Here is a 23,957-nt window from a genome sequence, read left to right as displayed (position 1 = left end):
GATATCACAGGTTTCATGGCGCTGGTTCTATCGCCAATATACGTCGGGTGCTATGTGATTTCTCTGGTAGCACCACCTTTTTCAAGGACTTTGCTTGTACTCCTTCAGGTTCTGCAATCACCCTCTTCCTTTAGGATGTCTGAAACACAAGAACAACATTTGAATGAAAAAACATGGTATGAGGACAAATGGAATATGTGTTTATAATGGATGGGCATGGCAACTTCACATATATCATGAGTAAATTAAGCAGATGGCGGTGCAACGAAGCAAAAGAAATGCAAGACACCTTATGCAAGATATGTGCAACCAATAAAACCTTGCCAAATTAGAACATACACCTTATTGGGTAAACAGGATAGGCCATCTGCCTTTGACTCCTTTAGCCCCGAATAGTCATTAGGATCATATTCTGAATACGAATCTATAGGTCGGGAGCATGTGGGTTTCCCTGCATCCACAATGGACCACAGTCCCTTGATGCCAAGTTTGTTACCCATTGAATTGCTTCGCAATATTCTTCTGATGTGCGCATTCTTATATTCATTGTGATTACGTACAATATCTGTAAAGCATGAAAACACAAATAGTAGTGATATTATCTTTGTAATGTAGAGGATATTGTAATATAATAGAGGCTCCCTGTAAACCCTTATGTGCTCTCACTGGATTCTGATGAGAGAGCCCATGTGTGCTATAATAAGGTGAGTAGATTAGTATAATCTGGCACAACTACAAAAAAAATAGGCTCCCTGTTGGGAGCCCCAGATGTAAGGATAGTTGGCATATGATAGGTTCATAATATACCGTATAGAAAGTTTATTGCTAAACCATGATAACGAGAGCGCAGAGCCAATAGGAAGATCGTAGTGTAGATAATAGGGGTATACCATAACCACCCTAAATAAATCGGGAAAGCGGAACTGGCTGGAAAACACAGGGTTTTGCCGCTACTAATATGCAGCCTATCGATCAACTACAGGCCAGCTCTATTCATCTGAAGGCACACAACTGTTACTATCAGTTTAGTCTATCAAAGACCGTGCGGCTCCCACCATTTCTGGGGTATTATGGCAAACCAACTCGAAGTGCGAAATCGTTTAGCAGAATTGGCCCAATAGAGCTGTCGACTGCAGATGTCCCTGCTCCCCTTCCTGACAAGGAACATACTGTGCTTATTAAAGAAGAACATAAGAGGAACATGCTAAAGAATAGAAGGGGAAGCATATTAATGAGATTCCCCTTCTTTCTATACATTGTTGGTTGTCCACTCATGATGAATCACAGCGCCCAAAGAAATGCAATTCCATACCGTCTCTCTATATGTGGCCACATGCATTTGGAAAATCAAGTGGGAGCACTACCTAACCAATTAAATGTGTGTCTGTTAACTAATATCAGTATCATATCACAATTCGTATTTGAAGAAGTAAGCTTTGGACTTATGATTGGTGTGTTGTTTAGCTTCAAGAGTGGACTGCTGCTAGTGCGACACAAAGCAGCTACACAGATCATAGTGTAGATATAACGGGAAAACTGTAAGCATCACAAGTAAAATCAGCAAAGTGGAACTTGCTGGAAAATATAGGCTAGTATTGCCGGTATGGCTAGAAAGGCTTCGGATACCAGCTCTCTTCAACTGAAGGTGCGGTACTGTTACTATTAGTGTAACTCTCAAAGGCGACACAGGTCCCCGCATTTCCTTGCTAATCTTATAGGATTCAAGTGGGCAGGCCACTACAATTCCTATTCCTATGTTTACAAAATCCTATGAATCAAAGAGGCCCGAAGTGTTCAAAGTGTCCATTACAACCGACCGTATAGACTTCTACACTTCAAATGTCCCTGCTCATCTTCACTACTGTAACATCCCAAAATTCTAAATTTTGGAATGTTATAATAAACAGATAGATTTGATTGATTGTTTGATTGATTGACTGAAAGTGAGTGGAATTCGAAATCTTTTGAAAGTAAAATGAGAGGGAATAAAAGGACTTTCCCAAACTTTCATTTTGCTTTTATGATCTCCATGAATTCAAATTCTTTCACCACAAAACCCTGGAGAGAAGATGACATGACTTCTTCCATTTATTTAAATGACAAGGGGTGTTGAAAATATTTGAATTTCATTTGAAAATATTTCACATTTCTGAAACTTTATGCAACTCAATGATTTTCACGAGAGAAGATAAAATGACTTCTTCAAAACATATGAAATATGAGTTAGGAGTTTCAGAGGTCAAATTCAAAGTCCTTTTGGAAATTATTTTTTAATTTGGAGTTATTTGAGTCTTATTCAAAGTATTTTTCTCCAAAATAAAAATATACAGAAAATAGGATAACATGATTCCCTACATTAGAAAATTAGAGAAAAATAAATTTGAAATCATTTTGGTATTTTTAAAATGATTTTTATTGGATTTTATTAAGGCAGAAGCACTGTTTGATTTATTTAAATTTGTGAGGATTTTATTTGACTTTGCAAAAATGCCCATGCTGTAGGAAATCTTTTTCTGAAAATTTTGGTATATTATATGCCTATAGTTTTTTTATTTATTTAAGGTTTTTTTTTATTTTCCTTGCGCCGTTAAAAAAAAATTCCTCTGGACCGACTGGACCGGGCCGGCCCAGTTCGCCAGGCCACGGCCCAGCCGGCCCACGCCGCTCGTCCCCGAGCCCCGAGCGGGACTCCGCCTCCCGCACGCCGCCGCGCCGCCATGGACGCCGTGCCACCTCCGGCTTGCTCTGCCCCCTTCCCCACGCCACCTACTCGCCCCCGCTCTTAAATAGCTCCGCCCCGACCCCCTCTCCCTCTCTGCTCCCGCCGCCGCCCGCTCCCGCATAGCCGCCGCCGCCGGCGAGATCCGCCGCCTCGCCCCGCGCTCCTCCGTCGCCCTCGGCCACTGCCGTCACCACCGCCGTCACCGCCGCATCGCGTCGCGCCTCCCCGTGCCTCCGCCCGTCGCAGCCGAGCCCCGAAGCCACCTCGCCGCCCTCGCCGGAGCCCCGCGCCATCTCGCCGGAACCGCCGCCGCCGCCGGTTTATTTGCCCGAGCCGGTATAAAACCGTGAACCGCCCCGGTTTATTTATTTATTTTTATTTGTTTTGGTTTTATTAAGAAAACCTAGTTCTGTTTTTTAGGTTTTATTAAACAGCGAACGTCCACTGTTTAGATCCTAGTTAACGAACGTTCGCTATTTAATTTTTTCTTTTTCTGTTTATTTTACACCAGGGACCTATTTGTAATAAGTTTTCTTATCAATTAGTCCCTGCTTTTCAAACAACCACATCTTTTTACTCGTCTGTCCAAATCCAACGAAACCAACGCCCACGTCTTCGTTATGATCTCCTCTATCCAGTAAAACAACTTAAACATGTTTTTGAAAGTTTTAAAATTTGAATTCAAACAGATTTGTATTCAAAATTCTTTTGTTCATAACTTGAGTTTCGTAGCTCCGATTTAGTTGATTCTTTTTGCAAATCGAAGCTCTTGACCTAAACTTTCTGATAAGGCCAAATTCATATAATTTTGGTACTGTTAGAAATTGTTTTGTGTTGCAAGAGTTATTTGCTTGGTTTTGATGTTTCCCGAATCGTCTTCTTCGTTCTTTTTGATCTTTTGAGTGATTGCTTATGTGTGGTTACTATTGCTTGCTCTCGATAGATTGACCGGAGTGTGACGAGTAGATCTATCCAGAATTTTGAGTGCGAATCATCTTCATCAACATTGCAGGCAAGTTCACACTTTGATCATACCTTCCATACCCAGTTTTATTGCATTAGATCTATTCCTCAAATATTGCATGATTAGGATCTAATTAAATTGTGGGAACTGGGAAGTAGTTGAGGTAGTACCTATTACCTGTTTTATTATCAAACCCTTGGGAGTTACTTCTACGTTTGCTATTATTATTGCCATGCTATGCCCGTAGACGTGGATTGGGTTTGAGAGATTTCCATGACAGATGTGAGATTGTTAATTAATGGTTTACTTAAGGTGGCAACTAAAACTCACATCTGGGTGGATTGAGGTACCTGGGTATTCCAGGATTGCCTGTTTTTCTTTTGGACCGCCACCCAGGTTCAAAGGGATCATGAGATTATTCATGCTAGAAACTTCCGTGTGCAGCCGCAAGCTATTATGGGCTCTAGCATAGTTGACTAAGTTGTGTGAACTCTTACAGTGGTAGACTAGCAGATGTAGGGGAAAGTAGGTGTAACTGTCTACCCATACGTAAGGTGCAAACACTTCTGAAAGACTGTGTCTCGGTCATCCCTTACTCAAACACCATGTAGTGCGAGTAATCCAACGGAGGAGATCGAGTCTTGTGGGGAAAAGTGCACAAACCTCTGCAGAGTGTACAAACTAATCATGGTTAGCCGTGTCCCCGGTTATGGACAACTTGAGTATCTAGTACTTGGATTATCATGTGAATCTCATCACTATGTTACTTCTAATTAATTTTGTTGGGTTATTGATGACATTTAATTGGGATTGAGATGCTGTCAACCATCTCAATGTTTCACAACCACCATGATAGTTAAATAAAATTTATTCCTTTGAAGTAGGGAAAAATTGGCTTTTCGCAAAAACATTATAACCATAGAGCTTTTCCACCAGCCATATATGCATGTAGTGATAGCCTTTGTTCATCATTTCTCTATGGTGTGAATTTGCCAGCATATTCCATGTGCTGACCCGTTTTCGGGCTGCAACGTTTCATGTTGCAGGATATCTTACGACGAGTAAGTGATTCGTTAGGGTTACGATTTCTACACTCAACTTTGCCGTTGGTGTTGATGGGAATCCACAACCTTGTTACTTCCGCTATTTGGATTGAGGTAATAGTATTTACGTTACTTTATACATGTGATTTACCTCTGTTATAAATCCTCGAGTACTATGTGTGTCAGCATACCGATCCAGGGATGACACTTAAGCACAGAGACTTGATCCATTCGGGTCGGGTCGCTACAAGATGGTATCAGAGCACATGTTGACTGTAGGACGTGACCCTAGAAACTGGCAAGCCCATAGGAAGGATTTTCCCTAAAACTTCCCTTTTCAAAAAGATCTTTTACCTCTCTTCTCTTCTGAGCTTATTCAAATATTTCGTTTAGGTGAGACCATACCCCTTTCCCCTTTTGACCACACGAAGATTCGACGGATGAGACCACTTCAAGAAGTACAGGATATCGAACAACTAAGACCATTCGGAATGAAGAGGATTTTACCATGCATTATGATAATGGAAACTACAATGGTTGAAGACTCCGAAGACTGGGAGAATTTGAAGGCTCTGAAGAATTGCCAGATGTGTATGACCTAGGAAGGTTACCCTTATGGAACTTGGCAGACTATGGAAGCTATCAATACACGAGAGCAAGGTGTATCGGAGAAAGACCGAAACATGGAGAGTTAGAAACTCAAAGTTTTGTCAAGGAAACCCTAAGGCAGGAGATTCCAACTATGGAATGATAGCTCATGGTAATGATAAGAGCAGAAAACACAGCTATCCATGAAGTTATCGTCCGCTTATGCTATTGTCACCATGCCGAGTTAAGCATGCATATGCATGGAAGGATTGGATGGTAGAAGGCTGATGGAGCACCTATCAGCAAGATGAAGTTTTAACTTTAGACCGGTGTATCACCAGGATCCGGAGTATTACATCAAGAAGTTTAGGATGGACCTGCAGGAAGCTGTATTTGACAAAGAAGTGTTTCGTGAAGAACTCAGAACCCAGAAACTGAAAGTAGCCAAGCAGGGAAAGCAAAACCTCGAGATAACGGAGACTCGTCAGGAACTGAAGGACAGTAGTATCATGGTTCATGCCAAGGATGTTGAGACCCAGAAGTTTGGAACGCAACTCCAGAAATATAAAGGACGTCATGAGAGACTTCGCGTCAACAGAGATGATTTGGCAAAAGAACTTGAGAAGGACAAGCATGATTGGAAGAAGCCATCGGAGACATGAACAAGATTTCAAGAGTTTGGCGACGTTGAAGACTTATTGACTTTTAGAAGACCCAACCCCTGTTATATGCCTACGTTAGATGCGACGTTTGTGAGCTGTCATTTGTTTGATGTTTTTCCGACAGCCACAATAAAAAAAATCTGTCTTTTCAAAACTATTGTTTGCATTGTGTGTATCTCTCTCTATCTCTCTTATCTCACCCCAAACCCCTGGACCCAATAGAGGATGAATGGAGATGAGCTTGTATTTTCTGGACCGATGAGTCAATTGGAGACGGACCGATGGATTTAGAACATGGAGGATCACATGAAGAATAACCCTATAGTCGGAAAGGATATGACCCGGCATGCTCTTCAATGTTTTGAAAGAGGTGCTGCTACTTGGTGGAGGATGTACCAAACCATCAATGGATGGCAAGAAGTAACCACTTGGAAAGAATTTAAGTGGACTCTACAAAGATCTCGTCTTGTGTCCCATAAATTGAAGCCTTATGGAAAGGATATGAAGAAACCTTGTGCATACAAGCCTTGTGGAGAAATAGGCCACAACCATAAGGAACACAAGGAGGAATGCCCTAATTGTGAGGGAAGTCACCCAGCTGAAGAATGCCCAACTAGGCAGACCACTTGTTTCTTGTGTGAAGGGACTACCCACTACCCTGCTCAGTGTCACATCTACCCCATGGTACAAAGGACCGTCCAGCAAAAGAAAGAAGAAATGAAAAGAGCCCTCATAGAAAATTTAAAGGAATCTGTGATGAAGGAAGAGGTGGAGGACACACGCAAAGAAGAACCAATTAAACCCTGCACCAAGTCATGCTATTCATGTGGAGAAGAAGGACACATCTACCAAAATTGTCTGAATGGGGATTTAGTAGAATTTCCAACAGAGGAAGTAGAGTATGACCCACAGGAAATAGAAGCCCTGATTGGAACGGAAAAGTCCAGGAAGAGAAGTAGATTGGATGCCAGGAACAACCCAATTTCTACAAAGAGAGACCTGAGTCATGTCACATGTTTCAAGTGCAAAAATTCAGGACACTACCACAATGATTGCCCAAAGGGGAAGATGAGGACCCCAGGAGGCTATATAATCACAAGGAAACCTCGAGATATGTCAGAAGTAATATGTTTCCGTTGTGATGAAGCAGGGCACTTTGCCAGAGAATGCCCCAAGGAGACGGAGACTTGTGACAAATAGTTGAGTGCAACGAGTAATATAGTAGTAGTAGTGTGGACATTTCTTTTATTAGTGAGGTGTCGGATTGAGGCATGTAATGGAATGCAGGAGATTGTAATAATTTGAGAATCAATAAAGTTAGCATCATTGGTATTGATTTGGATTTTATGAGTTGTTACTCTATGAAGAATGATTTTGACCATTTTCGAGGATATGAAAAATATGGTCTATGGAAGATTGTGCATTTTAAGGGTGGTAGTACCCTGTGAGGAAACTTGACCCTTGGAAAAGGTAAGGATATTCCACGAAGTGGATTCCGAACAAAATAAGTATGAGTTTTATCTCGATATGTTGGATACCCCAAGAATATGAGGGTATGGAGTATTATTGGATGTAAAGGAGGTAGTCTATGAAATTGGAGACGGAGCATGTTTTCGTGTGTTCCCTCTGCGAGGAGTTAAACGATTTGGAGTTAAGGAAAAGTTAGCCCCGAGATTTGTAGGACCATATCGAGTTTTGGAACGTATGGGAGAAGTGGCCAACAAGCTGGAGTCACCCGAAGGACTGTCATGAGTTCATGATGTGTTTCACCTTTCCCAGTTGAAGAAGTGCCATGCAGAGATGGCCAATATTCCCCTGTAAGGACGCTTGACCTTGGAAATGATAATGATGTTCCACGAAGTGGAGTATGGACTTCATAGTATAAGTTTTTTTATCTCGGTATGTGGGATATTCCCCGAGGATGAAGAGATAAATTACTATTGGATATAAAAGAGGTATGATGTTGGAAAAATGTATCAATGGAAATTCGATGATGAGTCTGAGTAATCATGTCCTAGTGGTGCCAATAGAAGGAAGGAAGACAGTACAATTGGATGGATTTAAGAATACCAGGAAGTTGGATGTTGGATTAAGGATCAGTTACCCGATGATAAATTCAAGGACTACAAGTGATGAGATGGGCCATAACCCACAGGCTCCAGGACCTGCCAAGAAGCAAGCACACTCTTGTTGAAGGGAAGACCCTGGAAGAAGTTACGATTTTTATCGACAACGATCTTATAGGAGTTACGCAAAACCTGAGAGTTGTGAAGGAACGATAGATGCTTGTTTGGCTTGCAGAATCCATGGATTTATCCGAACTTGGTTCGTCGACAAGAGAAATTCTGCAATGCTTGTGAGGATGACCGAGTGTTAGAATGCGAGATTCGCTAAACCATTTACAAGGTAATGATTTGGGTGCGGGATGGATTGATCACCATACCGACTTACTCTTATTGTTCGCTTTGCTATATGGGATGGTAAATCTGAGTGACCTACCTATAGTAGAGAGACGACGGTATTAAACCTTGTCTGAACCTTAGAATGGTGTAAGTATTTTTCCCCTTGTACACGGCAGTTGTTGCCAACCGTAGGTTATATGGGGAGGTTCAACCCAGACCCATTTCCTGCAGGAGAAACCGTAAATTGTTGACCACCATGAGATGTCGATAGTTGTTTAGTATTGGCGCCAGACCCGTCAGCTAAGAAGACCCAATCTCGGAATAACCTTACCAAGATGAAAGACAGAAGAATTGAGGAAAAGCTTATGCCGCTACCCAAAGAGCCAGGGAAGGAATTTTTCCGAAAATCTGAGAAGACTGACACTGTCAACAACAAGGATGGAGTATACGAGTTCTGGTGGAACCGTAACAATGTTTCTAAGGGTGGTAGCACCCCAGACCCCTGAGATGATCGAAGGATTTTGAGGAGACCCCAAACCCTAACCTTTCTCTTTCTAGCCTCTCCGAATCTCGAGGACGAGATTTATTTTAAGGGTGGTAGGTTTGTAACATCCCAAAATTCTAAATTTTGGAATGTTATAATAAACAGATTGATTGGATTGATTGTTTGATTGATTGACTGAAAGTGAGTGGAATTCAAAATCTTTTGAAAGTTAAATGAGAGGGAATAAAAGGACTTTCCCAAACTTTCATTTTGCTTTTATGATCTCCATGAATTCAAATTCTTTCACCACAAAACCCTGGAGAGAAGATGACATGACTTCTTCCATTTATTTAAATGATAAGGGGTGTTGAAAATATTTGAATTTCATTTGAAAATATTTCACATTTCTGAAACTTTATGCAACTCAATGATTTTCACGAGAGAAGATAAAATGACTTCTTCAAAACATATGAAATATGAGTTGGGAGTTTCAAAGGTCAAATTCAAAGTCCTTTTGGAAATTATTTTTTAATTTGGAGTTATTTGAGTCTTATTCAAAGTGTTTTTCTCCAAAATAAAAATATACAGAAAATAGGATAACATGATTCCTTACATCAGAAAATTGGAGAAAAATAAATTTGAAATCATTTTGGTATTTTTAAAATGATTTTTATTGGATTTTATTAAGGCAGAAGCACTGTTTGATTTATTTAAATTTGTGAGGATTTTATTTGACTTTGCAAAAATGCCCATGCTGTAGGAAATCTTTTTCTGAAAATTTTGGTATATTATATGCCTATAGTTTTTTTATTTATTTAAGGTTTTTTTTTATTTTCCTTGCGCTGTTAAATTTTTTTTTCCTCTGGACCGACCGGACCGGGCCGGCCCAGTTCGCCAGGCCACGGCCCAGCCGGCCCACGCCGCTCGTCCCCGAGCCCCGAGCGGGACTCCGCCTCCCGCACGCCGCCGCGCCGCCATGGACGCCGTGCCGCCTCCGGCCTCCTGTGCCCCCTTCCCCACGCCACCTCCTCGCCCCCGCTCTTAAATAGCTCCGCCCCAACCCCCTCTCCCTCTCTGCTCCCGCCGCCGCCCGCTCCCGCATAGCCGCCGCCGCCGGCAAGATCCGCCGCCTCGCCCCGCGCTCCTCCGTCGCCCTCGGCCACTGCCGTCACCACCGCCGTCACCGCCGCATCGCGCCGCGCCTCCCCGTGCCTCCGCCCGTCGCAGCCGAGCCCCGAAGCCACCTTGCCGCCCTCGCCGGAGCCCCGCGCCATCTCGCCGAAACCGCCGCCGCCGCCGGTTTATTTGCCTGAGCCGGTATAAAACCGTGAACCGCCCCGGTTTATTTATTTATTTTTATTTGTTTTGGTTTTATTAAGAAAACCTAGTTCTGTTTTTTTAGGTTTTATTAAACAGCGAACGTCCACTATTTAGATCCTAGTTAACGAACGTTCGCTATTTAAAATTTTCTTTTTCTGTTTATTTTACACCAGGGACCTATTTGTAATAAGTTTTCTTATCAATTAGTCCCTGCTTTTCAAACAACCACATCTTTTTACTCGTTTGTCCAAATCCAACGAAACCAACGCCCACGTCTTCGTTATGATATCCTCTATCCAGTAAAACAACTTAAACATGTTTTTGAAAGTTTTAAAATTTGAATTCAAACAGATTTGTATTCAAAATTCTTTTGTTCACAACTTGAGTTTCGTAGCTCCGATTTAGTTGATTCTTTTTGCAAATCGAAGCTCTTGACCTAAACTTTCTGATAAGGCCAAATTCATATAATTTTGGTACTGTTAGAAATTGTTTTATGTTGCAAGAGTTATTTGCTTGGTTTTGATGTTTCCCGAATCGTCTACTTCGTTCTTTCTGATCTTTTGAGTGATTGCTTATGTGTGGTTACTATTGCTTGCTCTCGATAGATTGACCGGAGTGTGACGAGTAGATCTATCCAGAATTTTGAGTGCGAATCATCTTCAACATTGCAGGCAAGTTCACACTTTGATCATACCTTCCATACCCAGTTTTATTGCATTAGATCTATTCCTCAAATATTGCATGATTAGGATCTAATTAAATTGTGGGAACTGGGAAGTAGTTGAGGTAGTACCTATTACCTGTTTTATTATCAAACCCTTGGGAGTTACTTCTACGTTTGCTATTATTATTGCCATGCTATGCCCGTAGACGTGGATTGGGTTTGAGAGATTTCCATGACAGATGTGAGATTGTTAATTAATGGTTTACTTAAGGTGGCAACTAAAACTCACATCTGGGTGGATTGAGGTACCTGGGTATTCCAGGATTGCCTGTTTTTCTTTTGGACCGCCACCCAGGTTCAAAGGGATCATGAGATTATTCATGCTAGAAACTTCCGTGTGCAGCCGCAAGCTATTATGGGCTCTAGCATAGTTGACTAAGTTGTGTGAACTCTTACAGTGGTAGACTAGCAGATGTAGGGGAAAGTAGGTGTAACTGTCTACCCATACGTAAGGTGCAAACACTTCTGAAAGACTGTGTCTCGGTCATCCCTTACTCAAACACCATGTAGTGCGAGTAATCCAACGGAGGAGATCGAGTCTTGTGGGGAAAAGTGCACAAACCTCTGCAGAGTGTACAAACTAATCATGGTTAGCCGTGTCCCCGGTTATGGACAACTTGAGTATCTAGTACTTGGATTATCATGTGAATCTCATCACTATGTTACTTCTAATTAATTTTGTTGGGTTATTGATGACATTTAATTGGGATTGAGATGCTGTCAACCATCTCAATGTTTCACAACCACCATGATAGTTAAATAAAATTTATTCCTTTGAAGTAGGGAAAAATTGGCTTTTCGCAAAAACATTATAACCATAGAGCTTTTCCACCAGCCATATATGCATGTAGTGATAGCCTTTGTTCATCATTTCTCTATGGTGTGAATTTGCCAGCATATTCCATGTGCTGACCCGTTTTCGGGCTGCAACGTTTCATGTTGCAGGATATCTTACGACGAGTAAGTGATTCGTTAGGGTTACGATTTCTACACTCAACTTTGCCGTTGGTGTTGATGGGAATCCACAACCTTGTTACTTTCGCTATTTGGATTGAGGTAATAGTATTTACGTTACTTTATACATGTGATTTACCTCTGTTATAAATCCTCGAGTACTGTGTGTGTCAGCATACCGATCCAGGGATGACACTTAAGCACAGAGACTTGATCCATTCGGGTCGGGTCGCTACAACTACAAGGAACATACTGTACTACTATCATACTCCCTCCGTTCCAAAATATAAGTCTTTGTAGAGATTTCCACTATGGATCACATACAGATGTATACAGATACATTTTAGAGTGTAGATTCACTCATTTTGCTCCATATGTAGTCCATGGTGGAATCTATACGAAGACTTGTATTTTGGAACGGAGAGAGTACTTATTAAAGAAGAACAGAAGAGGAACATGCTAAAGAAGAGCAAGCAGATTTTGGATAATAAAATGTTCGTTGCACAGTGCCCACACATGGTGAACCAGACCGCATTAAGAATGCAACTCCCTGTTGTCTCTCCATATGTGGTGCACATGCCTTTTGAAAGTAATGTAGGAACATTAGCTTGCCAATTGAACACTATCTGTTTTAGTAATATCGGCATCATATCAGATTCGTATTTGAGCAACAAGTTTGGAATTATGAGTGGCACGTTGTTTAGCTTGATGGATTCAGGAGCAGTGCTAAGCAGTTACGATGATGGTACTAAATATAAAGGCATGTATGCATGCAAGACGCGTGGCTTTTGTCATTTGGGTCAGTCGACTATTTCAGGCAGTTGGATGAAGATCCTACGTCTCCTAACTGTTGGGGAACGTAGTAATTTCAAAAACTTTCCTACGCACACGCAAGATCATGGTGATGCATAGCAACGAGAGGGGAGAGTGTTGTCCACGTACCCTTGTAGACTGAAAGCGGAAGCGTTATCACAATGCGGTTGATGTAGTCGTACGTCTTCACGATTCGACCGATCAAGTACCGAACGCACGTCACCTCCGAGTTCAGCACACGTTCAGCTCGATGACGTCCCTCGAACTCCGATCCAGCCGAGTGTTGAGGGAGAGTTTTGTCAGCACGACGGCATGGTGATGATGATGATGTTCTACCGACGAGGGGCTTCGCCTAAGCTCCGCAACGATATTATCGAGGTGTAATATGGTGGAGGGGGGCACCGCACACGGCTAAAATATGGTATATTCAATTGTGTGTAGAGGTGCCCCCTGCCCCCGTATATAAAGGAGCAAGGGGGAGGCCGGCTGCCTTGGGCGCGCCAAGGAGAGGGGGGAGTCCTCCTCCTAGTAGGAGTAGGACTCCCCTTTCCTAGTCCAACTAGGAAGAGAGGGGGGAAGGAAAGAGAGGGAGAGGGAGAGTGAAAGAGGGGCTGCGCCCCCTCCCCTAGTCCAATTAGGACTCCTCATGGGAGGGGGCGCGCCACCTCCTGGCTGCTGCCCTCTCTCTCCCCTCAAGGCCCACTAAGGCCCAATACTTCCCCGGGGGGTTCCGGTAACCCCTCCCGCACTCCGGTTTTATCCGAAACTTCTTCGGAACACTTCCGGTGTCCGAATATAGTCGTCCAATATATCAATCTTTATGTCTCGACCATTTCGAGACTCCTCGTCATGTCCGTGATCACATCTGGGACTCCGAACAACCTTCGGTACATCAAAACATATAAACTCATAATATAACTGTCATCGTAACTTTAAGCGTGCGGACCCTACGGGTTCGAGAACTATGTAGACATGACCGAGACACCTCTCCGGTCAATAACCAATAGCGGAACCTGGATGCTCATATTGGTTCCCACATATTCTACGAAGATCTTTATCGGTCAGACCACATAACAACATACGTTGTTCCCTTTGTCATCGGTATGTTACTTACCCGAGATTCGATCGTCGGTATCTCGATACCTAGTTCAATCTCGTTACGGGCAAGTCTCTTTATTCGTTCCGTAATACATCATCCCGCAACTAACTCATTAGTCACAATGCTTGCAAGGCTTATAGTGATGTGCATTACTGAGTGGGCCCAGAGATACCTCTCCGACAATCGGAGTGACAAATCCTAATCTCGAAATACGCCAACCCAACAAGTACCTTTGGAGACACCTGTAGAGCACCTTTATAATCACCCATTTACGTTGTGACGTTTGGTAGCACACAAAGTGTTCCTCCGGTAAACGGGGGTTGCATAATCTCATAGTCATAGGAACATGTATAAGTCATGAAGAAAGCAATAGCAGCATACTAAACGATCGGGTGCTAAGCTAACGGAATGGGTCAAGTCAATCACGTCATTCTCCTAATGAGGTGATCCTGTTAATCAAATGACAACTCATGTCTATGGCTAGGAAACATAACCATCTTTGATTAACGAGCTAGTCAAGTAGAGGCATACTAGTGACACACTGTTTGTCTATGTATTCACACATGTATTATGTTTCGGTTAATACAATTCTAGCATGAATAATAAACATTTATCATGATATAAGGAAATAAATAATACTTTATTATTGCCTCTAGGGCATATTTCCTTCACTAACCCTTCTTCTTCCTCGTCTCTGATTCTTCCCATACAGAACACCGCACGGGCCGTCGGCCGAACCACCGGCCCCGACCACCCCCTCCCCCCCGACCTCCCCTGAACCACCCCCACCGCCTGTGTTCCTCCGCCGCCCCCACCCCCGCCCCCACCCGCGTCGAGTTTTCTTTGTTCGGCGAGGCCCCACAACCGCCCCCCACAACCACCGTCCCCACCCGAGCCCGTTCCTACGCACCAGCGAACTCCGGCGAGCTCTCAAAAATCGACTGACCCAATTTTGAAATTTAGTCTACTGTCATTTAACTAGTGTGGAATATAAAAGGGGAAAACCATAAGCATTACTAGTATAGTGTTGGGTGTGCCATGGCGGATCTGAAGATGCAAACCGGACAAAGGCAACTTCGCAACCAATGTTTGCTTTCAACTAACAAGTAAGTGATGGGCAAGAAATCATAGTAAAGCAGTGCCGATCTATTTTCTTGCTGCGATAAATAAGTTCAGCAGATATGAAAGAGTACCGCCTCTGGTGCGGCGCTGTGTATGCATCTGCTGAGAATTTGACGGTGCTGCGGTAGCGATGGCTGTCGGCGGCGTGGAAGCAGATCTAGGAGGGTAGACGGTTGCGGCTAGGCGCTGTGGACGAGACGGTCGTAGGAGCGGCGCCGGCAAGGTGGACGACGGCGGGGATGAAGCGAGAGGACGAGATGCAAGGTTGCCAGTCCGAAGCCATGGATGAGAGAAGTCGATCTCTTGTAATGGACGACGACGTTGGGGTATCAGCTCCGGCATGGTGGAGGAGGACGGCGGTGTATGGGGTGGCAGACGGAGGAGGCTAGGGTGGAGAGGGTGTTTTGACGCCCATGGAGTACAAATGGGGAAATGGAGGGAGAGAGGAAGGGGGAACCATGTCTTCAGGGCGCGCTTGTCTCAAATGCGAGGAAATTTACAAACCTAGCCCCCGTTTAAAATTTCCTACATCACAACAATATTAGTCGGTTGGGGATAGGACGGTAATCTCGCATACACCCAATATTTGCCGACGAGAGTTTCTTTTGGCGCCACCGTGTATGAATCCGGGTGAGAGGAGGTTATGTCATGTTTGAGTGAAATTACAAACCTACCCCTATCGAAACCTATAGAAATCGAGCCGATAGGCTTTACGTGTAAGGGATAGCCAGTAATTCCCATCTCGTAGATTTTGGTTTAAGGCGGTTACTGCGACTTTCCCCGCTTCGTTCAACTTTTTGCAGAGAAAGAGTGCACGTTTACCGTGCCAACTCAATTCGAATCCAGTTTGTATTCTATTTTTGTTCGGGCATGATCCATTTTCGATTGGAATAAAATTCTATATACATCATTTTTTATATATACTTTCAAAATCACAACACCCGCTATACATAAATATGGTTTACAAATGGCATGATCTCAGATTCATAAGGTTGTATCCATCTTAATTTGGATTTGCAAATATTTGAAACCACTTTATGTTGAAATCTAATGTATGCATTCCTCGCTAACTGTCTCCAATTAATGTGTGTTTCATGCGGTGTTTTTTACTTCTCAAACATGTATAATGTGTTTCACACATGCAACATATAGTGTAATCCCGTTTAGACATTAATTGCATATAAACCATTCATTGTCTCTAATTAAAGAATCTATGGATCACTAATATTGATAAACTATATAACACTACACGTGTCCCCAAATTCAAATTAATATGCATGTTTGCTACACCAATTTGCGTTATGATATTATCGAAGTCATGATCTCTAATTTAAATATTTGAATCCCCTTTATTCTAGATATTCGTCTCAATAGCTATCACTCATTCTTATATAGGAGTATCTCTCTAGACCTATACGCGTTCATCGTCTCTCGGGTATCTCTCGTGCTACCTGTATGTCGAAAATGATCTTTTATGTTCGTAACACACTGACGCTACTCTCTCCCTCGACCTTCATCACTCTATCTCTCTCTAAGTATATCTTGCTCCCTGCTATGTGTCTCTAACTATGACTCTCCATGTGAAATCTCTTTCTCTCACACAAACACAAACTTCATCTCCCGGGGTCTCATTTCTCTCTACTATTCCCCTGTGAGCCACTCGCACACCCCCTCTCACACAGAGGTGTCTTCCGCTCCTTAGGTATGAGAAGCTACGACTCTTCGTCTTAAATATCTCTTTATCACACACAAACACAAACTCCTGTCTCCCAGGGTCTCATATCTCTCCACCATTCTCTTGTATGTCGCTCACACACACTCTCTCTCCCTAGAGATATCTTGTGTTCCCTCATATGTCTCTCTAGCTATCACTCTCGTTGTGAAATATCTTTCTCTCTTGCAAACACAAAACTCCATCTCTCGTGATCTCATTTCTCTTTGATATTTGTTTGTATGTGACTCACATGTACCCTCTCTCTACCTCTCTCACACCCACACACATAACTCAGCCTTCTGATCCACTCGACTCCTATCTCTAACACACACTAGCTGGCATCTTTATCTTTTTATTTATCTGTTTCTCCATCAACCTTCTTTCTCGCCCTCACTCTGGCTTCCTATCACACACATTATGTATGTTTATTTCTACATGCAGTCATGTGCCCTCTTTTTATCTTTCTTTCACACACACATAACTTCACCCTCTGAACCACTCGGTGGTCATCTCTAACACTCAAACTAGCCGATGTCCCTCTAGCCAGCATCTCTATCTCTCTATCTATCTGTAGTTTGTTCGTCAACATTTCTTTCTCGCACGCACTCTTGCTTAGTATCACGCACACTATATATGTCTCTCTATACATGCATCTATGGGTTGATCTCTTTTGCACAATCATTTTGTCTTGCTCCCTCTGCTCGCCATAGATGCATGCTCCAGCCCATGCCACTATCTCTTAAAGAAAAAAACACATGCTCAATTATCGGCCCTTCTTCCCTGCACTGTCACATGCATTCATATTGTCATACCAATCCGTCTCTCCCATCTCGTTGATCTTATGAATTATGTATTCTTTCTTTTATCTCGATCATGCACGCGGGCACACACACATCCCACGTTGATACGTCTCCAACGTATCTATAATTTATGAAGTATTCATGCTGTTATATTATCTATCTTGGATGTTTAATGGGCTTTATTATACACTTTTATATGATTTTTGGAACTAACCTATTAACCTAGAGCCCAGTGCCAGTTTATGTTTTCTCCTTGTTTTAGAGTATCGCAGAAAAGGAAAACCAAATCGAGTCCAATTGACGTGCAACTTGACGGAGATCATTTTTGGACCAGTAGAAGCCCACAGAGTACCGGAAGTAGGCCAGAGGAGTCCCAGGCTGCCCACGAGGGTGGGGGGGCGCCCACCCCCGTGGGGCGCACCCCCTGCCTCGTGGACAGCCCGGAAACCCCCCCTGACGTGAAATCAATGCCAACACCTCTCATATATACCCAAACTTCCAGAAAGAAACCTAGATCGAAAGTTCCGCCACCGCAAACCTCTGTAGCCACGAGGAATCAATCTAGGCCCTCTCCGGCACCCTGCCGGAGGGGGCCATCATCACCGGAGGCCATTGAGGAGGATCCCGGAGGGGCCATCATCACCATGAAGGCCAAGGACCAGAGGGGGGAAGCCATGGAGGAGGAAGCGCAAGGGGGAGAACCTCTCCTCCTCTCTCTCGGTGGCGCCGGAGTGCCATCGGAGGGGAATCATCGCCACGGTGATCATCTTCATCAACATCACCACCATCATCACTATCCTCATCTATTTTACGCGGTCCACTCTCCCACACCCCGCTGTAATCCCTACTTGAACATGGTGCTTTATGCCACATATTATGATCCAATGATGTGTTGCCATCTTATGACGTTTTGAGTAGATATCTTTTGTCTTTGGGTTGATTGATGATCTAGATTGGTATGAGTTGTATGTTTTACTTTGGTGCTGTCCTATGGTGCCCTCCGTGTCGTGCAAGCGTGAGGGATTCCCGCTGTATGGTGTTGCAATACGTTCATGATTCGCTCATAGTGGGTTGGTGAGTGACTGAAACACAAACCCGAGTAAGAGGGATTGTTGCGTATGGGAATAAAGAGGACTTGAGGCATTAATGCTATGGTTGGGTTTTACCTTAATGATCTTTAGTAGTTGCGGATGCTTGCTAGAGTTCCAATCATAAGCGCATATGATCCAAGTAGAGAAAGTATGTTAGCTTATGCCTCTCCCTCATATGAAACTGCAATAGTGATTACCGGTCTTGTTAACGATTGCCTAGGACAATTCCGCACACCGATCCACCATTATTCCACACTCGCTATTTGTAATATTTAGTAATACATTCTAACTTTATGATAACATCACCTACTTTTATATTTTAGCTCTCTGATACCATGCAAAGTTATCCTCTTCATACCCACAACATAGTTTTATTTCTCGTTGCTAGTTGGAAGCAAACGTTCGGTGTACGTAGAGTCGTATCAGTGGCAGATAGGACTTGAGAGAATATTGATCTTACCATTAGCTCCTTGTGGGTTCGACACTCCATACTTATCACTTCCAACTTTGGAAATTGCTACGATGATTCCTTGCACTTGGGGATTATCAAGCTCTTTTCTGGCGCCGTTGCCGGGGAACAATAGCGTGGGGTTGATATTCTCATGTGTGCTTGTTTGCTTTCTTCACTAAGTAGATTTTGTTTTTTTTCTTTTTGTTTCTGTTTAGTTGTGGGTGAGACATACAATTTTTTTAAAAGAATGAAAATAAAAAAAATTACTTGCCTTTCATGCCTAAAAAGTTTTTCAAAAAGAGAAGTGATTGGAAAGTTATGCATTGAAGAAGTGAGGGTCGACCTTGAGCACTTGTGTTCATGCTCACGGAAACAATGTAGAATTTTTCATGGAAGTTTCTCTGTAAATAATTATCCCCTTGTATATATTCATTGTATTATAAAAATAATGTGCCAAGCTTTGGTTTTAGGATGATTAGATTGCTTGTTTACTATGTGCAGAACAAAAACAGAAACTTTGGCCGTAGTGCGTGAATTTACATTTTTTACTGGAAGGTCAAATGGGTCAGAAACTATTTGCACATTACTTCTGTACAAATGTTTCAAATTGTCAAATTTAGTTCATAATTTTAGGAGTTACAGAAGTTTACTAAACTTCCAGATTACTACAGACTGTCCTGTTTTTGACAGATCCTGTTTTTTCGCGTGTTGTTTGCTTATTTTGATGAATCTATGGCTAGTATCGGGGGGTATGAACCATAGAGAAGTTGGAATACAGTAGGTTTAACACCAATATAAATAAAGAATGAGTTCATTACAGTACCTTAAAGTGGTAGTTTGCTTTATTACACTAACGGATCTCACAAAGTTTTTGTGGATGAAGTGTTAGAAGAACGAGGAGTTATCAATATGAGAAGAATAAAGTGAGGCGAGAGTTCAAGCTTGGGGATGCCCAAGGCACCCCAAGTAAATATTTCAAAGGATACTCAAGCATCTAAGCTTGGGGATGCCCCGGTTGGCATCCCATCTTTCTTCTTCAACATATATCGGTATACCTCGGTTTTGTTTTTGTTCACATGGTTTGTGTCCTTTGTGTTTTTGTTTTTCCTTTAAGAACCTTGCTAGCATGAGATAGCCCTGCATTGATTTATAGAATACTTCGTGTGCTTCACTTATATCTTATAAGTATGATCTTATAGAATTGCTCTTTGTGCTTCACTTAAATCTTTTGAGTATGGTTTTATAGAATGCTTCGTGTGCTTCACTTACATATTTTGAGCTTGGATATTGGTTAGTCTATATTAATTGTAGAATGCTCCACGAACTTCACTTATATATTTTGGAGTATGAATAATACTATCATTTAAAGTGGGTTTGGAAGAGTGTCAACTTTAGGAATTAGTGATCCCACTATTTTGGAGGATGTTGAATCTTAGTGTGATATTTATGAAAGTGGATTTGGAAGAGTGTCAACTTTAGTTAGTAATGATTCCACTATTTCGGAAGAGGTTCCAACTGAGTATGAGAACAAAGTTGCTATCCATGATGCTACTGAAAATTATTATGAGGGAGGAATACATGCTTGTAGGAGTTGCAATAATATCAAGTTTCCTCTATATGTGCTTAAAGTTTTGAAGTTATACTTGTTTTGCCTTCCTATGCTAGTTGATTCTTGTTCCCGTAAGTTGTGTGCTCACAAAATCCCTAGGCATAGGAAGTGGATTAGATTTAAATGTGCTAGTAATATTCTTCAAGATGCTCTCTTTGTGTTTTGATTCTTGTCTATTATGTGAGCATCATTGAAATCATCATGCCTAGCTAAAAGGCATTAAAGAAAAGCGCTTGTTGGGAGACAACCCAATATTTACCCTTAATGTTTTTGTGTGTTTACATGATTAAGCTACTGTAGTAATCATGTTTTATAGCTTTTGTTTCAATAAAGTGCCAAGTAAGACCTTTGGGAAGACTTGGGTGAAAGTTAATGTGATCTTGCTGTAAAAAAACAGAAACTTTGCGCTCACGAGGATAGATGTCATGTTTTACAGAAGAGTGCTTTTGAGTTGATTATTTTTGCAGAAGATTAATAGACAAATTCCTCACGTCCATAAATTTATTTCATAATTTTTGGAGTAGCAGAAGTATGGTTTATGTTCAGATCATTACAGACTGTTCTGTTTCCGACAGATTCTGTTTTCATTGCATAGTTTGCTTGTTTTCTAGTTTCTATGACTTATATTTCTCAATATAAATTGTATAAATGATATGGTACAGTAGGCATTGTGTGAGAACAATTATGAAACTTGTCCTTAACAGTACCAAAGTGAATGGTTTACTCTTTATCATACTAACCTATCTCACGAAGTTTGGTTAAGTTTTGTGTGATTGAAGTTTTCAAGTTTTGGGTGAGATATGGATATGAGGAGAATAAGGAGTGGAAAGACCCTAAGCTTGGGGATTCGCAAGGCACCCCAAGGTAATATTCAAGGAAGAATCAAGTACCTAAGCTTGGGGATGCCCCGGAAGGCATCCCCTCTTTCGTCTTCAAAACTATCGGTATACCTTACTCGGAGCTATATTTTTATTCGTCACATGATATGTGTTTTGCTTGGAGCGTATTTTCAATTTTACTTGCTGTTTGAATAAAATAATTGGATCTGAAATATTGAATGAAAAAGAATCCTCCCATGGCTAGTTAATTATTTGACTACTCAGTGTTCTTCACTCATATATTTTGGAGTAATTTGTCATTTACTCATGTGCTTCACGTATATCCTATGAGTAAATGGTTGGATAAATTGAATGTCATAAATCTGAATTTATATATGTTTCATATGCTTATAACATGGGGAGTAGTGACTTCACACATAATAAGTATAGGTAGTAAACTTATTGAAAGTTAGCAAACGTAGAATTGGTCACTTGAACAATTCATGAAAGAATATTGAAGGGAGAGGGATTTCGCATATAAATATACTATCTTGGACATCTTTTGTGATTGTGAGCACTCATTAAAATATGACATGCTAAAAGGTTGATGTTGGACAAGGAAGACAACGTAATGGGTTATGTTTTCTTATATCTGAAATAAAGTATATTGTCATGGATCGCCCAACAAGTTGAGCTTGCCTTTCCCCCTCATGCTAGCCAAATTCTTTGCACTAAATAGAGATACTACTTGTGCTTCCAAATATCCTTAAACCAAGTTTTGCCATGAGAGTCCACCATACCTACCTATGGATTGAGTAAGATCCTTCAAGTAAGTTGTCATCGGTGCGAGCAATAAAAATTGCCCTCTAAATATGTATGATTGACTAGTGTGGAGGAAATAAGCTTTATACGATCTTGTGATGTGGAAGAAATAAAAGCGACGGACTGCATAATAAAGGTCCATATGACAAGTGGCAATATAAAGTGACGTTCTTTCGCATTAAGATTTTGTGCATCCAACCCTGAAAGCGCATGGCAACCTCTGCTTCCCTCTGCGAAGGGCCTATCTTTTACTTTTATCTCTTACCCTTATGCAAGTCATGGTGATTTTTCACCTTTTCTTTTTACATTTTATCCTTTGGCAAGCACCTTGTGTTGGAAAGATTCTGATATATATATCCAATTGGATGTAAGGCATCATGAACTATTATTGTTGACATTACCCTTGAGGTAAAAGGTTGGGAGGCGAATCTATAAGCCCCCTATCTTTCTCTGTGTCTGATTAAAACTTTGAACCCATAAATATCGTGTGAGTGTTAGCAATTGTGAAAGACTAAATGATAGTTGAGTATGTGGAGTTTGCTAAATCAAAGGTCTGACATAGACTCTTCCTGAAAATAGGATGAATTGTAATTGTTTGATGACTGATAAAATGGTTTGTTAGTTTCCAAGAAAGTTTATGATCTATACTTTAACACGTGAATTGCTTGTTACTTGATCACGAAAAGTTTTATGAGATGAGCTATTGTTATGACATATAATGATGCTAGAAAAAGTGATTAGAATTATCATTGATCAAACTTAAGCACTTGCTAGCATTCACACTTCATAAATGATTTCTTTTATCATTTACCTACTCGAGGACGAGCAGGAATTAAGCTTGGGGATGCTGATACGTCTCCAACGTATCTATAATTTATGAAGTATTCATGCTGTTATATTATCTATCTTGGATGTTTAATGGGCTTTATTATACACTTTTATATGATTTTTGGGACTAACCTATTAACCTAGAGCCCAGTGCTAGTTTCTGTTTTCTCCTTGTTTTAGAGTATCGCAGAAAAGGAAAACCAAACAGAGTCCAATTGACGTGCAACTTGACGGAGATCGTTTTTGGACCAAAAGAAGCCCACGGAGTACCGGAAGTAGGCCAGAAGAGTCCCGGGCTGCCCACGAGGGTGGGGGCGCGCCCACCCGCCTGGGGCGCGCCCCCTGCCTCGTGGACAGCCCGGAAACCCCCCAGACGTGAAATCAACGCCAACACCTCTAATATATACCCAAACTTCCAGAAAGAAACCTAGATCGAAAGTTCCGCTGCCCCAAGCCTCTGTAGCCACGAGAAATCAATGTAGGTCGTCTCCGGCACTCTGCCGGAGGGGGCCATCATCACCGGAGGCCATGGAGGAGGATCCCCGAGGGGCCATCATCACCATGAAGGCCAAGGACCAGAGGGGGGAAGCCATGGAGGAGGAAGCACAAGGGGGAGAACCTCTCCTCCTCTCTCTGGGTGGCGCCGGAGTGCCATCGGGAGGGGAATCATCGCCGCGGTGATCATCTTCATCAACATCACCACCATCATCACTATCCTCATCTATTTTACGCGGTCCACTCTCCCGCACCCCGCTGTAATCCCTACTTGAACATGGTGCTTTATGCCACATATTATGATCCAATGATGTGTTGCCATCTTATGATGTTTTGAGTAGATATCTTTTGTCTTTGGGTTGATTGATGATCTAGATTGGTATGAGTTGTATGTTTTAATTTGGTGCTGTCCTATGGTGCCCTCCGTGTCGC

The sequence above is a fragment of the Aegilops tauschii genome, chromosome 5 (assembly GCF_002575655.3).
Source record: "Aegilops tauschii subsp. strangulata cultivar AL8/78 chromosome 5, Aet v6.0, whole genome shotgun sequence".
In the NCBI taxonomy this organism is placed as follows: Eukaryota; Viridiplantae; Streptophyta; class Magnoliopsida; order Poales; family Poaceae; genus Aegilops; species Aegilops tauschii.
The sequence above is the reverse complement of the archived record's forward strand: the minus strand, read 5'-3'. Positions refer to the sequence as shown.